Raw genomic sequence first — 16,037 nt, forward strand, 5'->3', positions numbered from 1 at the left:
TATATATATATAAACCATTCATATATTATAAAAAATAAAATAAAAACAAATACATAAACTATTATATATTTTATATTAATCAATCAATCATCTGTAGTTTGTACACTAAGAATAGTATAAATATAACTATAAAGCTCAGTAAAGTTAAAATGTGCAGTATATACAAAGCATATCATATATCCCGGCCACAATCTTATTTCAATCATTATTTAATCCGACTGCCACTTTTAATCCAGTTTTCCTAAAAACATCTGAACATTTTCAGACATTTTTTTAAACAAAACTAGATTAAAAAGGCAAAAGAAGTGTTGTCATTCAAAGATGATAACTGGATGTCACATCAAAAAAGACACACGGGTGGTTCAATGACCCAGCACTAACCGTGACAAGACACACAATCTGATCCAGTGACGGTCGTTCATGCAGGCACTAACATGTGCTGTGGATCTACACCCCCTACTTAAAAAACCCAAATAGAGAGAGAGTTAGACAAAGGGGCTGCTGGGAAGGGAGGGGGTGCGGTGCTCTTCCTATACAAACCCTTCACATCCGGCCCGCTGCTCCTGACAAAAGCCTTTACAAACCGGCTCTGACTCCCCCAGCAGGACGCAGCGCCGCACTGAGACACACTCCACGCTCGGACGCACGCTTCACTCACACATGACCACAGCGCAGAAATATGTGTGTGATGCCCGGTATGGGACTGAGGAGGGGTCGGGACAAAAGGACACTGAGTGTTTCCTTTGTGACTGAAAATCCCAAAGAAATCAAACTTAAGCAGACAATATATTATCAAGAGAGATTACAAAACATCAGAGTATAGATGCACCACTTAGAAAAAAGTACCATGGTATTCCCATCTGTTATGATAAAAATAAAAAATAATATATACTACTATACTAACTATATATTATTTTAATAATTTATATTAAATAAATAAATAAATAAATAAAACATAAGAAAATTAATTGTGTGTGTGTGTGTGTGTGTATATATATATATAATACAATAAGAAAAATAAACAAATATAATTTAAATATTTTATACTAATATATAATTCATTATATATAAAAATTTAAAATGTTATATAAAAAATAAATAGTCTTCATATATTGTATTTTATATATATATATAATTTACATAAAAATTATATATATATATATATATATATATATATTAGACAATGTTTATATTAATATATAATTTATATAAAACATAAAATCTAAAATACAATTATAATATATTTATATTAATATTTAATTTATATTAGTTAATTTATATAAAATATTATATATATATATATAAATATATATATATATATATATATATATAAAATAAAAATACATAAATATATCAATTACATAATACAATTAAACAAAAAAAATTAAAATAAACAAAAACTATAATATATAATATATTTATAAAAATAAAATTAAAAAATTATATATATATATAAAATAGTCTTAATATATTGCATATATATATATATATATATATATATATATATATATATATATATATATATATATATATATATATATATATATATATATATATAATTTACATAAAAATAAATGGCAATATTTAAATGAATATATTTAGTTTATATTAAATATAATATATAAAATCTAAAATAAATTATAATATATTTATATTAATATTTATTTACTTTTATATTAATATTTAATTTATATAAAATATAATGTATAGAGAAAAAATAAAAAATACATAAATATATTAATTACATAAAATATAATACAATTAAATTAAAAAAATAACAAATACAATTTAAATATTTTATACTAATATATAATTTAGAAAAAATATATAAAATGTTATCTAAAAATTGAATAAATTCATAATATATTTATATTACGTGTGTGTGTGTGTGTGTGTGTGTGTGTGTGTGTGTGTGTGTGTGCTTTTGTTTATATTACATTGTGGGGACCAAATGTCCCCATGATGTAATATAAACCTGAGTTCACCTACATCGTGGGGACCAGCCAGCGGTCCCCACAATGTAAATGGGTTTATAAATCATATAGAATGAGTTTTTGTGAAAAAGTAAAAGTTTGCACAGTTTCCTGTGAGGGTTAGGTTTAGGGGTAGGGGCAGGGTAGGGGGATAGAATGTACAGTTTGTTCAGTGTAAAATGCATTGAAGTCTATGGAAAGTCCCCACAATTCACAAAAACAAACATGTGTGTGTGTGTGTGTGTGTGTGTGTGTGTAAAATAAAAATAAATAAATATAAATTTTAATAAAATATAATAGTAGTGTGCAGTATGCAGTAAACAGTACACTAGTACTGCATTCCCAACACAGACACTGTGTAGACTACAGACGCGTTAAAGCACATCTGTGGAGTAATTAAACGCAGCATGTTCATAAATGAGGAACGGCTGTAACAATTGCATCTTTAATGTGACACCTGCTGGTAAATCAGGTGCTGTACGTCATCAATACTGCAGCAGCACAAAACTTCTTCTGCATTTCTGCCATGCTAACAGAGACTCTCGCTTCAACAAAAATCAATCGTTAATTCTATACCATTTAATCTTGCAGTTCTGTACTGGATTGATCCTTTCTGGCCAACTCTCAAACTCTGTCTGTATTACAGCACGTCTAACACTTTTGATCGCTTATGATTAATCGCTTGTGCTGTAGTATTCATAACGTCTGCTAAATTAATAATGCTCATCTCTGACATCTGAAAATCTGCAGAATGGATTTTGAAATGTAAAGTGTAGTAAAGCTTGATTAAAATGCAGTAAAATTAACCAAAAACATGCTTTGACTTTCCAAGAGAACAGATTTCATATGAGCCTGAACATTCCTCACATAATATCTCAGGCCAGACCTCTTAACTCAATTACGCCCCTCATATTAAACACATTCTGCTTCATGCGTCAATTATATTCCATATCCAGTAGATTCCCGCAGTGAAACACTGTCAAAAACAACAGAGACTGTTCATTTGGGGACGCAGCATGAACTGGCCTCCGTCAGTGATGTGAATGTGAATCTGCCGTTTCTATGGCAGCGGAGACCGAGAGCCCCAGACGGCCGGGTCTGTCCCGCACGGCGCCCGCAGGACAGTGAAGAACGCAGTGATGAATATTAATGTCGGCCGGCTGCTGAGACACTGAGGAAGCGTTAATGACTCATCGGTTCATTTCCTCTCGTTACCACGTCAAACGAACCTCAGCGAGACCCCAAACTAATGAATCCAAACCTCAACGCCACACCAAATATGAAACACACAGACAAGTGCATGCCAATGGGCGCATACACACACTCACATGCATTAAAAAAGCACATAAATAAATAAATAAATACAATAAATATATATTATAGAAAACAAATAAAAAAATCATGCTTAATTCCCAATAGAGTAAAAAATAAACATGTATAACAAAAAAATTGAATTCAAATTTAATAATAAAAAAAAAGTTAAATTAAATTAAATTCAATTTTGCTTGTCAAGAGAAGCCATCATGTTTTAAGGATTTTTAGATATTTATAATTTGTATAAATTACAAAAAAATAAATAGAAATAAATAAAATACTGATAAAGAAAATGAGTAACTTGATGAGTAACAATGAGCAATACATTTTGCAGCATTTATTAATTTAGGTTATTGTTAGTTAATAAAAATGTGGTGCATTAACAAGTTAAAGTGTTAACAGAAAAGTATTATTTACAGTGAACAACACAAATTTAATTTTAAAAAATGCCAGTAAGAGATATTCATAGCCATTAATTTCATTATGTTTTTGAACTCTTCTGACTCAATGAACCACAATGAGCTCAACAGAACAGACAAAACGCCCTCGTCTCCTCATCTGAAGACACATGGTGTAGACTTCACGCATCTCAGAGGATTCAGTCTGTGTTACTTGGCTTGAAATAAAGTATGTAGAGAGAGTTTATTATAATTCACTCACCTGTGTAAAATGAAATTCTGGAAATGTCTGTGGAAAGAAAGAAAGAGAGAAGGAAGATCAGGTCAGGTCACTTCATTTTGTCATCTCAGCACATTGAGAAGAGCATGTGGTTTTATAGGTCAGCTGTAATCTCTGGGGACGGACAGAGGATCCACAGCGCCACCTGTCTGCGGTGCAGAACACTGCTTATCTGGGACAAAACTGCAGCCAAGACCCCCAGCAAAATGAGACACATGCATGAGAAACCAGCACATATTCATAACACATTGAGAATATGAAGAGAGAAAACAAAATCTAAATGTGCTCAGCTGGTTTTTAATTCTGTTGCTTTATGAATCAACTTTGTCTCAGATGTTTCTATTAAAGATCCTCAGGAGAGATAAAATATATCGTAAGAGTATAGAGATGTGGAACAGCTCAGATCATTCGATCAGTTCACACTGAGATCTTTGGTGTCAAATCTAGAGGAGTCACATGCGAGATTAATGTTCTTTTTTCTCAGGAGAAACATTTGAGAAGCAGAAGATTTGTCAATGCGATCACACTGATAACTGAGATATTGAAGAGATTTCTGGGGGGCAATAAAACTGATTGCATACAAGACAAGCATGTCTAAAAGAGGACGTGTCTGATGAATGGTGAGGACATGAGGACAGACAGGACATCTGAAGCTGCTGAGATTGAAGCGAGACACACGAGCAGGAAGGAAACGACCCATTTACTGGAGTTCAGTTACAAGGAAAGGCTTTATCAACTGTCAGCTGCATGAACAGATCAATAAGCAGAGATGATTCACCACCTCCTGATTTGTGTGTGCGTGTGTGTGTGTGTGTGGTGGGCCGTGGCTGTTTAAAGATATTGCATCCAGATGACTAGTTTCTCATAAACACTGAGTAATAAACTCAACATGTTTTTTGTAATTCTGATCTTGCGTTAAAGGTTCTGCTTTAGTGCTGCACTAATTCACATCGTCAGCAAAATGTCACATTTCAATACAATACATACTACAAGATCTATTTTAAATCCATTTTAAAAAGATGTAAGGAGGATCAAAAGTATTAATGCAATATTTTAAGAAAAATAATAGCAATACACCAATATAACTGAATCGGAACAGGGTTATTTTTCTGCATTTATTTCCCCTAAAAGAATTATGAAACAAATATTGATAGAATGAGTGAGCAGGAAATGCACAACTTAAAAAAAGTACTGTAAATGATTCAGAATCAAAGATGCATAGGGGGTTCATCAAAACTGGGTCATTTTTTCCCAGAGCGTAACACAAGACAAGGCTGTTTGTCCACATTAGTTGATAACCGTTTACATCTGTTGGAGACGCACGCAAACAACCACACATGTGAATTGACTCGTGTGACTGGACAGACCCGACACACACACACACACACACACACACAGAGAGAGAGAGAGAGAGAGAGAGAGAGAGAGAAATCACAGAGCGGAAAGAAACCGCAACATCAAACACAGAGCAAACAAAAATACAACTACACAGACTTAGAGGCATTAGAGGCATGTTTATTTAAAAATAAACATCTTGTATGATTAGAGATAATCTCTCTCTCATTATATATATATATATATATATATATATATATATATATATATATATATATATATATATATATATATATATATATATATATATATATATATATATATTACACACACACACAATATTATTATTATTATTATATAATGTAATTTAAATCATTTTACTTATGCATTTCACATATAATATATATATTATATATATATATATATACACACACACAGCTATGGAAAAAATTAAGAGACTACTCCAAGGTCAGAACTCAATGCTAAGTGGTCTTAATTTTTTCCATAGCTGTATATATATATTATACATTATACTCTTGTACATTATACTCATTATTATATATTATACTCTTAATTTTTTCCATAGCTGTATATATATATATATATATATATATATATATATATATATATATATATATATATATATATATATATATATAAATTTAATCCCATTAATTAGCCCAATCAGACTTCCTCATTATGACGGCTTAATTAGACACCATCAGATCCTTTTTTCCACTATACGTGTCAGAGAATCCCTTCCCTCACTTACACTCATCAGAGATGTCACACACTCTCAGTGTAAAGTTGTCGTCACGATGCTGTTGATGAAGAGTGTGAATGAGGTGAACAGATGGAGGGAAACGAGAGACAGAGAGACAGGCATCAGCTGTACGCTGGCCCAGAATGAGATCCGGGTCACGGCACCAGATTCACAGATGGGCTCCTTGAACATCTCCCATAAACCCTGGCAGTAATAACTCCACCGTTATGGGGTTTCTTTGATGTGGATGAACTATAACAACCAAGAACAGGCCTCCACGCTCCTTTATTAGCTCTGACATCGGACCCTAATGGATGACAGACTCATCTACGGAAACGCCAAACCTCGTGGATTCCCTCGCGTCCTTTCTCTATGACTCTCTGCGGACAGCAATTATACACACACTCCAAATAATCAATATTGTTAGTGGATAATCAAATCTACATGTGAATGGCATCCCGTAGCTGCTCTATTGACCGTGTGTCCAGAGATGAAAGGATTTGTGTGATTTTAACACACTTCTGCCACACTTCATATACATTGGTCAGACAGCCGGCAATTTTTAATAGACGGTTCACACTTTCATACGCACAAGTTTTGATGCTGTCAGCTCCATATGTCACACATTACGAACCAAGACGCAATGTAAAGGTCAACTTAATGAAGACGTGCAAGACTACGCAAACCCAAACACCTGCTTATCAAGCTGTTAGCCTTTGAGCTCGGCTGGTTATGTGAGAAAGGAGTGAACACAAATGGCTCTGTGTTTCAGCTCAGTTGCACTGACAACGCACAAACTGAACCAACCGCAGCGTTATCACAGTCCGATTCGGATCAGAACTTCATTAAACGATGCTTGTCCGCTGGCAAAATGCTCCAGTGACCGCAAAAGTCCTGGCCAAAATGGCACCAAATGATGATTAGCATCTGATTTGAACATAAACTATCATTGAAAAGGTTGGGGTCAGTATTCAGAAATGAATACTTTTATTCAGCAAGGATGCATTAAATTGATCAAAAGTAGCATTAAAGACATTTATAATGAAACAAAAGATTTCTATTTCAAATAAATGCAGTTCTTTTGAATTTTCCATTCATTAAAGTATCAGAAATGTTTCTTGAGCAGGAAATCATCATATTAGAATGATTTCTGAAGGATCATGTGACACTGAGGACTGGAAAATTTAGCTTTGATCACAGAAATAAATTACATTTTACATTACATTATTTTAAATTGTAATAATATGTCACTGTTTTTACTATTTTTGATGAGCATAAGAGACAAAAACAATAAAGGGGTCCTATTGTGCCCCTTTCACAAGAAGTAATATAAGTCTCTGGTGTCTCCAGAATGTGTCTGTGAAGTTTCAGCTCAAAATCCCCCACAGATCATTTATTATAGCTTGTTAAATTTGCCCCTATTTGGGTGTGAGCAAAAACACGCCATTTTTGTGTGTGTCCCTTCAAATGCAAATGAGCTGCTGCTCCCCGCCCCCTTTCCAGAAGAGGGCGGAGCTTTAACAGCTCAACAACAACAAAGCTGGAGAATCTCACGCAGCCAAAATGAGGATTGTCAGTAACGGTGTTCAGCCTTACATTGTTCAAACCGGAGTCGACACTGATGGAGAGACTCAGGAAGAAGTTACAACTTTTAGACGTTTCTGAATGGTTAGTGGATAAATTGATGTAGTTGCTGTGGAGTTGATTCAACTCATCCACTAGCATGTGCCGTCATGTTCATCTTTGTGTTGAATTGACCCTCGTTTGTGAAGCAGTCTGGAGTAAAATGACGGCATGTCAACAACACTCTACTACAACAACTCTTCCTCTTCTCTAAAGCAGCCCAACATGGCCCCGCCCCCTTTGTTGAGTGTTCTCGGTGGCGGGGTCTATGCAAATTTTAGGGTTAGTGATGTCACCAACTCAGGAAGAAGCTTGTTGTAGTCCCTACCAGCTGTTTGTTGTAGTCCTTATTGTAGTGATTTCTGTAAAAGAAAATATCTCCTTTGCATTGAACTTTGAGCGTTGTAACTTTACAGATGTTGTTTATGCTCAAACAGCAACATTACACACTAACTACAATTCAAAAAGTGAAATCATAATCAAAGACCCCTTTAAAAAATCTTGCCGACTGCAAACTTTTGAACGTCAATGTACAAATAACTGATTTCCACAGAATAAAACGCCTTTTCTAGGTCAAAACCATTTTAAAGAGGTTTATCAAAAGTACTTTTCACTTATTATAAGCACAAAACTTAAAAACTAGAAAAAGCACCTGGCTAATAAACATGAGATCCTGCATTCAAATCTCAGTAGAACCTTATTAAACTGCACTTACCCTTGAGGATCTATAAATAATACCCAACCATCTGTATCCTAACATAGCGAAACCGCCCCAGCTGTGATTTATTTACCTTCAAACCCGACCGCAGCGAGAGGTTCTGCTACAGAGGACAGACGACGGCATTGTCTCACAGCCGTAATTACTGAGCGACAGAATGACGGAGTGAAGATGGAAGGATGAAGGATGTCATCCACGGCAATGTGAAAGTAAACCTGTGCGTCTCTCTGTACTGTATCCAAGCGGTCAGAGCACGTATGCTGACCAAGGACAAAATGTTGGGTGACATATCAGTTTACATGCACAACAATCCACCGATAACTATCAAAAATCTGCTCATTTAATGTTGCTGCAACAAGCTTGACGGTCAGTGAATGTTGTGGATGGACTCTGAATCCCTAATAATCCTGAAGACGCCCGACTGTCTGAAAGCTTTAGGTTCATTTCACTCACAATCACCTGATTTACTCTTTCCTGTATTACAGATCACCTCGAAGTCCTTCAGCATTAGGTGGACATGCATTCAGCTTTGAAGATGATCCTTCAAATGAAGCACAGTGCTTCCCACACATAGACTTTACTTGGGCGGGCCGCCCACGTATAATAACGACCGCCCAAGTATATTTGGAGACACATTTTTGCTTTTATTATTTTTATCCTCTTATACTTTTATATCCACGCAAGATAATGAAACCATACGCAATCGATTAACTAGTTGTTTCGTACCCGCTCGTTATGTGTGTGTCAAAACTGTTTACTCCCGCTGACATTCCCACGGGCGCTGCATTTTGCAAAGTCACAAGGCGGCGCTGTGCCGCGTTCTACAAGCAAATTGTATTTAATTTGATTTCCATTTAATTCATAGTAAATTATTGTAGTCTCCTCCACAGGAAGAAAGGACTAAGAACATTATTTGACACATATATTATTCATTTTATACATTTTACTAGTAAAATCTGTGTCCCATTCACTGAGAGAGACACTATATGACAACAAGGAGAACATAGGAAAAAGGAAAACCATTTTAATGCTGTAATTTTGCATAATTTACAATGCATAATAATGCATAATATTAGTATGTAAATAAATGTAATAGTATGCTATGTAATTAAACAATTTCAGTAAATAAAAATACTGTAAAAAAAAAAAAAAAAAAAAAAAAAAAATCACACATTATTTGTTTGTCAAATGTAGTAGACCATTTTTGTGGCGTGGGTAATAGGAGGATTTTTCACCCGGCTACAACCGCAAGTATATTTCAAACCTGTGGGAAGCACTGAAGCACCATATCTAAGATGATATCTGTGAAGGGCTCTGAGGGTCAGACATCCAACCAGCTCTGCTCTTTCTACCCATAATGCACTGTGGCACCAGTGGGGGTTGCTTTCCCATACTCCTCAGCGTGACAGAGAGCAGCCAGGAGCTGATGCAGCAGAAATCATACAAGGTCAAGGAGAGAGAGTGAGACAGAGCAGAAACTTCAGAAAAATTGCCTAACTTTTTTCAGGAGTTTAATATTGGATTTTTTTAATAGTACTGGGGGGGGGGGGGGGGGTTATAATTAATTATTTATTAATATTAAGAACACTATTATTAATGATGTTCTTAACAATATATAACAATAATCAACATTTGATGCAATCTATATAACCACAAATTGTGGTGGTGAGTTTTGTAAAATGTATAAACAAATAAATAAAAATATAAAATAAAATAAAAAAATAAAGTTATATAACAATACAATAAAAAGTATAATATATATATATATATATATATATATTATTTAACATCAACTGTGGTGGTGGGTTTTGCACAGGCAAAAAATAAAACTAATGAAATTGAAAAGTACAAAAATGTTAAATAAATTAATTAATTAATTAAATAAAAATAATTAAAAACAAAATAGTAATAAAATAATAATACAATAATAATACATTAAAACAAAATCAAAAAAGTACAAAAAATAATTTAAAATAATAATTATTTTACTCCAGGCAACTAATTTCCCAAAATCAAGTCTGTCAAAAGGATTGTATCATCTCATTCATCCTAAAATGGATCACACTACATGAAATGTGCTAAAAAGAATGAGACGTACATAATCAAGAAATAATAATATATATATATATATAAATACAAACTAGCACATGCAGGGAAATATTTGGAAAATAGTTTTTTGTTTTTCTTTATTAATTTAATTTGAAATTCATACTTTTCAATGTTTTAAATGAAATTTTTTTTATGAATCAGCATTTCTCTCATCTTGAAATCGTTTCAGTGGAATTTGTCACTGTTCAGTGCATTCATGTGTTGCTTAATAAAAATGAGCTAAATGAGGTTATGAAACCTTTTGGAACGAGAGTGAATGTATGATGGCTCATAAGGCTGTCTAGTAAGGCAGCTCACTGGGTTTCGGAAAAGAGCTTAAATGATGTAAAATGATAGTAAATTCAGCAGTATTATGACTTTCATAGTTGCAGATGGACACAAAAGGACAGATAATAGTGGCGTCTCACTGTTGCACATGAGTGAACTTAACTCAACTGAGTTTGCAAATGATGGACACACACACACACACACACACAGCTCTTTCCTCCCTGTAACTCGCTGTGATTGTGTGGTCACTGTGAGGGGTGAGAGGAACACGCCTCATTTAAGGGCCCAGGGCAAAACAAGTGTGCACACACACACACACACACACACCCTACAGGCTGTAACACCTGCCAAACACACTCAGGCCAGCATTCATGACCTCACACACACACACACGCGGCACACTTCCAAGCACAGGAAAGCACTCAGTCAAAAGTAATCCAAATATCAGGTCATGGAGTTCAGCGCATGTACAAACACACATGAATAAAAGCAATAGCCACACAAATATCAATCTGCATTTGACCTTAATATCACTATGCCAACAACCACAACAACTCCAGACAGTTACAAAAGATACTTATCATTAATTATATGCATATCCAACCTATATTTTGCTGTTACAGTTCCCAAACATGTGCATTCATGCAGGCTTCCTGATGTAAAATAACACCGCAACAGATCATTTTACAGAAGAATTAATACTTCAGAAGGGTGCAAATACCTAAACCAGTGTTAAATGTCAACTAGCTTTAATAATCGAGCTGTTTATGTAATGTAATATTATTCTTCTATGACATACAGACATGCAGAACTCTTAGCGGTTCTGCATTACATACAGTTAAATTTACGCTTATGATCAAAGTCAGACAATAATAAGTGATGCATAATATATCAGTGATCACATCAGTACCAGTTTAATAAGGCCGATATCAGAAGCAAATAATATTTTTTTCAAATTCAAACAGTAAACTCTTTTTCTATGCTAGATTACAAAATTATTATCCATCTTTAAATTTTATTGTTTCAATGTCAACTTTAAGTGTTTATCATTTTAAAACAGATTTAGGTGAGAATAATTAAACACCAAGTAAATAATTAAGTAAATAAATACATACAAATATGCAAGAGTGCATAGATTTATAATATTGGCAATCACATCAGTTATCAGCCATTAAAATAAATAAATAAATAAATAAATAAATAAATAAATAAATAAATAAAAACTAGTTATTGGTATTGGTCAATAATCTGCACCAGGAAACATTTCTATATCGGTGCATCCCAAAATAAGCAAAAGCAACTAGAGATCCACAATATACATCATGTGCCCATATTATTATTGGCTGAAATATGAATTTGACACTTTCAGTTTGATTAGGCCATTTTGAGTAAAACATTTTTATTGCAAATGAATATTGGCTATTCATATAAGATGGCACTTCTGTTTAATAACCATAAATATCATATATGCACTTCTCATCATGTTTCTATCACTATTCTGTACATCATGATGAGCTCAAATGATCAACTCTGTGTGTATTTTAGTAAAAGTATTGTAACACTGCAGTCTAAACATGCACTGTTTTCCTTCTGCTGCAAATATTCAAACACAAATCTTTGTAAATTCAATTTTCCCATTGAAGCACGAGCAGAACTCGTTACAGTGTGTGGAAACGGAAGCCTCTCTCTCTGTCACTCCTGCACACACACACACACACACACACACATTCAGATGTGGCTGCACTGAACAGCAGGAAAATCTCTTACCGTGGTACAATCCTTCCATTAAAGACGAGGAATCCTAATCCACCACCAGCGTTTTGTAGTATCCGTAAAATATACTTTCACACACACACACACACACACACACATACGCGCTAGGTAAAAAATGCAGTGGTCCGGCACACAGTCATAGTAGCACTGCAAGAAAAACTCAATGGTGCATGCAGAGGAGCGTTGCCGGTCTGAGCGTGTGCAGTACGGACGGCCTCCGAGGGGGCGGGGGGGTCTTTGTCTCTCACTCTGAGCTCAAGAGAAAAGATGAGAGGAGAGAGCTGGAGGGGGAGGGAAAGAGAGAGAGAGAGGAACGTAGATCTGGTAACCGACGGTAACGGTGAGATCAGCACATCTCCACCCCCCTCCATCCCCTGAGACAACGGAGAAAAAAAAAAAAAAAAAAAGAGTAAAGCAAAGCAGACTGCAGCTACAGATGAAACGCTGTGGTGAATTTTCTCCGCTTTCACACACACAAACGCAGGGGGCTTCATGAACTTTCTGAAGCTCGTTCATTAAAGGGACAGTTGACTCAAAAAATCTGTCATGATTTTCTGCATATTGTACGTCTTTCTTGAAACCCAAAATGAAATCCAACAAAAGCAGGTGAATTTGAATAGTCAAGCTTCAAAAAGGACAAAAAAATACTAAAAAAAAAAAACACCCTTACAGACACATTTTGCACTTGGGTTTAGTTCAAAAACAGCATCTTTACATGCACCAGGTTAAATGTCACTGACATCAGTAAAAAAATTATAATTTAGTAATTATATATATATATATATATATATATATATATATATATATATATATATATACACACACACACACACACATTTTACTGGAATTCATAAAAATTTCCACTAAAATAAATAATTTAAAAAATCATATATATATAATTGTATATAAATAAGATATATAACTGTTTTTTCTAATTTTAATTTTACTGGAATTTATGATTTTTTTTACATTTTAAATTATCCCAAAAAATTATGAAATTTAATTTTATATATATATATGTGGGCTTATTGTGAAAATTAAGCATACACCATTTATCTTGTTTAACATGTCCATTTTGCCATTATTGCCTATATCCAGCAAAGTAAACTATCAGATTGAAGTGGGATTTTCAAAAAATATATATATATTTTTCAGCTTTTTTCAAGGTAAATTTAGATGTATTTCCAAAAAAGGACACCAAATAACCAAAAGATATGACTTCATATAAATCATACATTTATGCAGGCTACACCAAAGCACCCATAATTTTTATTTTTTTTTAAAAAATCACATAAAAAAAAAAATTTAAAAAAACATTTCAGAATTCACAGTGTATATATGTGCAACAGCAAAGAGCTTGTTTACATTTTAGACAAGTCAAGTTGCGATACTGAACAGGACCACATGGAGATGCCAAAAAAATCTAAACCAACCGCCTTGACCTGAGTACACAGCAACATACACAGGACAAAGCCAAACATTATCCTGAATGTGTGTGAAAAAAACGTGAATGTACTGAAACGTGTCTGTGCATAAATACAATGTGCGATCAGTGCGTCGTGACCGTTCATACATGATTTGTTTGCACATCAATATAACAGATTCATGCATGCTTCTGTATGTCACCGCAATCGTCTTTTTCTTTGATTGCAATCCTCATCCATAAAAACTTTCATAGCAAGAAGCTGGTTTGCTTTATCCAGCCAAGAAACATCATCTGGCCATACAGCGGTGGGATGTTTCGACGTTCCATTCAGACAGGAGCAGCACGATGCGGGAGGGCGCGCGCTCTTCTGATACAATGACACAATATGACAGAGAGTTTGTGTTTTATAGTGAAACAGACACTGGAATGAATAATTCTCTCTGCCATCTCTGATATAATCAGCATGGACTTTAAGATCATCAAACTGCGTGATGCAAATTTAATCGGCATGATGCAATTTCTCATGCTTCAGTAATTATTTTTTCGCGTTAAATGCGTCAAATTTTGAATTAAATGCATGTGTTAACGCATTAACGTTGACACATATGTGACCAGTCACGGAAAGTAGGGACACAAGTCGGTTCTGGGGCATTCACAGATTCTGAAAGTGTAGTCTCCAAGCTTTCCAACGATGTGTGACACATGGAAATCTGATAATGTTTGGAGAAGTTGTGGCCATTTGAAGGTAGGCACTCAAGAAAGCTCTATAGGGAGAAAAATGCCTCTAAAGTTGCAGTTCTCACCTGTTCTCACCTGCTGGGAGTGACAATGGGGCTCATTTACATCTCATTTAGATAAACCATACCCCCTGTAAAGCTGCATGGACCGCATACTATTAATAGTAAAGGTTAATGTGCATTATAAATGTCAGTAATTTATCTTTTTTGACTTTTATAAAAATGATTTAGAGGCTGAAATATGTGACTTTTTTGTCAAAACTCTATTTGAACTTGTGCATTGTAGATTGTTGTAAGACACTCCTTTAAAATCTGCCCATCATTTTTAATGTTATTATTTTAATGTTTATGTAAAGAAAAAGTACATATTGATGCTAATTTTATTTGTTATTTGCTGGTTTTCCACATGAAACTTGGTGAATTTACTTTTTGAACAGGATTCTGTGATAACCGTGATCATTTTGGTCACTATAATCATGAAATGAAATTTTCTCACCTGAGAAGCCTGTTAAAGAAGAATAGGCAATCCAGGAACTAACTGGACTAACAGAGGCCAGAGATCGCTAACTATGGCTATTCAAAACACTTTTCAAGACAATAAATACACGATTGAGACGATGAATGCATGTATTGACTGAATTTGCGTCTGAATAGCGCTCCCTCCGTGGGCGTGGCCGCATTAGCGGATAATGAGCTGAATCACAGACTTCTGACATGGCTCTTTTTCATACAGATTACATAAACACAGAATGTTTGTTTTCGATTTGACTTACACGATTTTAAACCTGACATTTCAACGTTTTTTCAGACACAAGTATAATTTTTTTATGATTAGTATTCACTAAGTTTCGGTTCATTTTCTGAGAACTATCAGATTGGACTTCGTTCAGAGGGAGACGAGAGATCACGCATCATGTTCGTTTTCTTTATTTTACAAAAAGCACAACATTTTGTTTTTACTCTGAGTGTACACAAATAAAAGAAGACATTCTATAGTTTCAATTGATATATTACTTATGTCTCTATGACCAAAAATGACGGAGTATTTTAAGTCTGTTTTGCTGCAATGTGAAAAAAATCCTGCAAAATGCGCCGGCGCGTTACCCGACTCCAGAGAGGTAATGTCTTATTATGCCGCTTTCATCGTCGCTCAGATCGTCTTCAGAATCAGTGAGCGCTTGTTCATAAGCATCCGGCATGTCGAAGAAGTACTTCAAAACATTTTCGGTGTAACGGCCACGGTTCTTCATTGAATTTTGATATCAGGTAGAGCCGGCCAGAGCGCTGCATAATAAGTAGCCACGCTTCCCAGTATGGAAAT

The 16,037-nt window shown here is 34.5% G+C and overlaps 1 long non-coding RNA gene across 2 annotated transcripts in view; it reads right to left on the reverse strand.

Annotated features, from left to right (window-relative positions):
* Nucleotides 1-28: 28 nt before the first annotated feature.
* Nucleotides 29-16,037, reverse strand: part of LOC137037506 (uncharacterized) — a 30,179-nt gene continuing 14,170 nt past the window's right edge. The window contains exons 2-3 of one of the 2 annotated variants that reach the window (XR_010897286.1): nucleotides 3,948-3,974; nucleotides 29-703 (exon numbers count right to left, since the gene is read on the reverse strand). This is a non-coding gene — a long non-coding RNA (uncharacterized lncRNA). Of the gene's footprint in view, nucleotides 750-3,947; nucleotides 3,975-16,037 lie in introns of both variants that reach the window. The other variant, XR_010897285.1, reaches the window with a different exon arrangement.

Source organism: Chanodichthys erythropterus, chromosome 15 (assembly GCF_024489055.1).
Source record: "Chanodichthys erythropterus isolate Z2021 chromosome 15, ASM2448905v1, whole genome shotgun sequence".
Taxonomy (NCBI): domain Eukaryota; kingdom Metazoa; phylum Chordata; class Actinopteri; order Cypriniformes; family Xenocyprididae; genus Chanodichthys; species Chanodichthys erythropterus.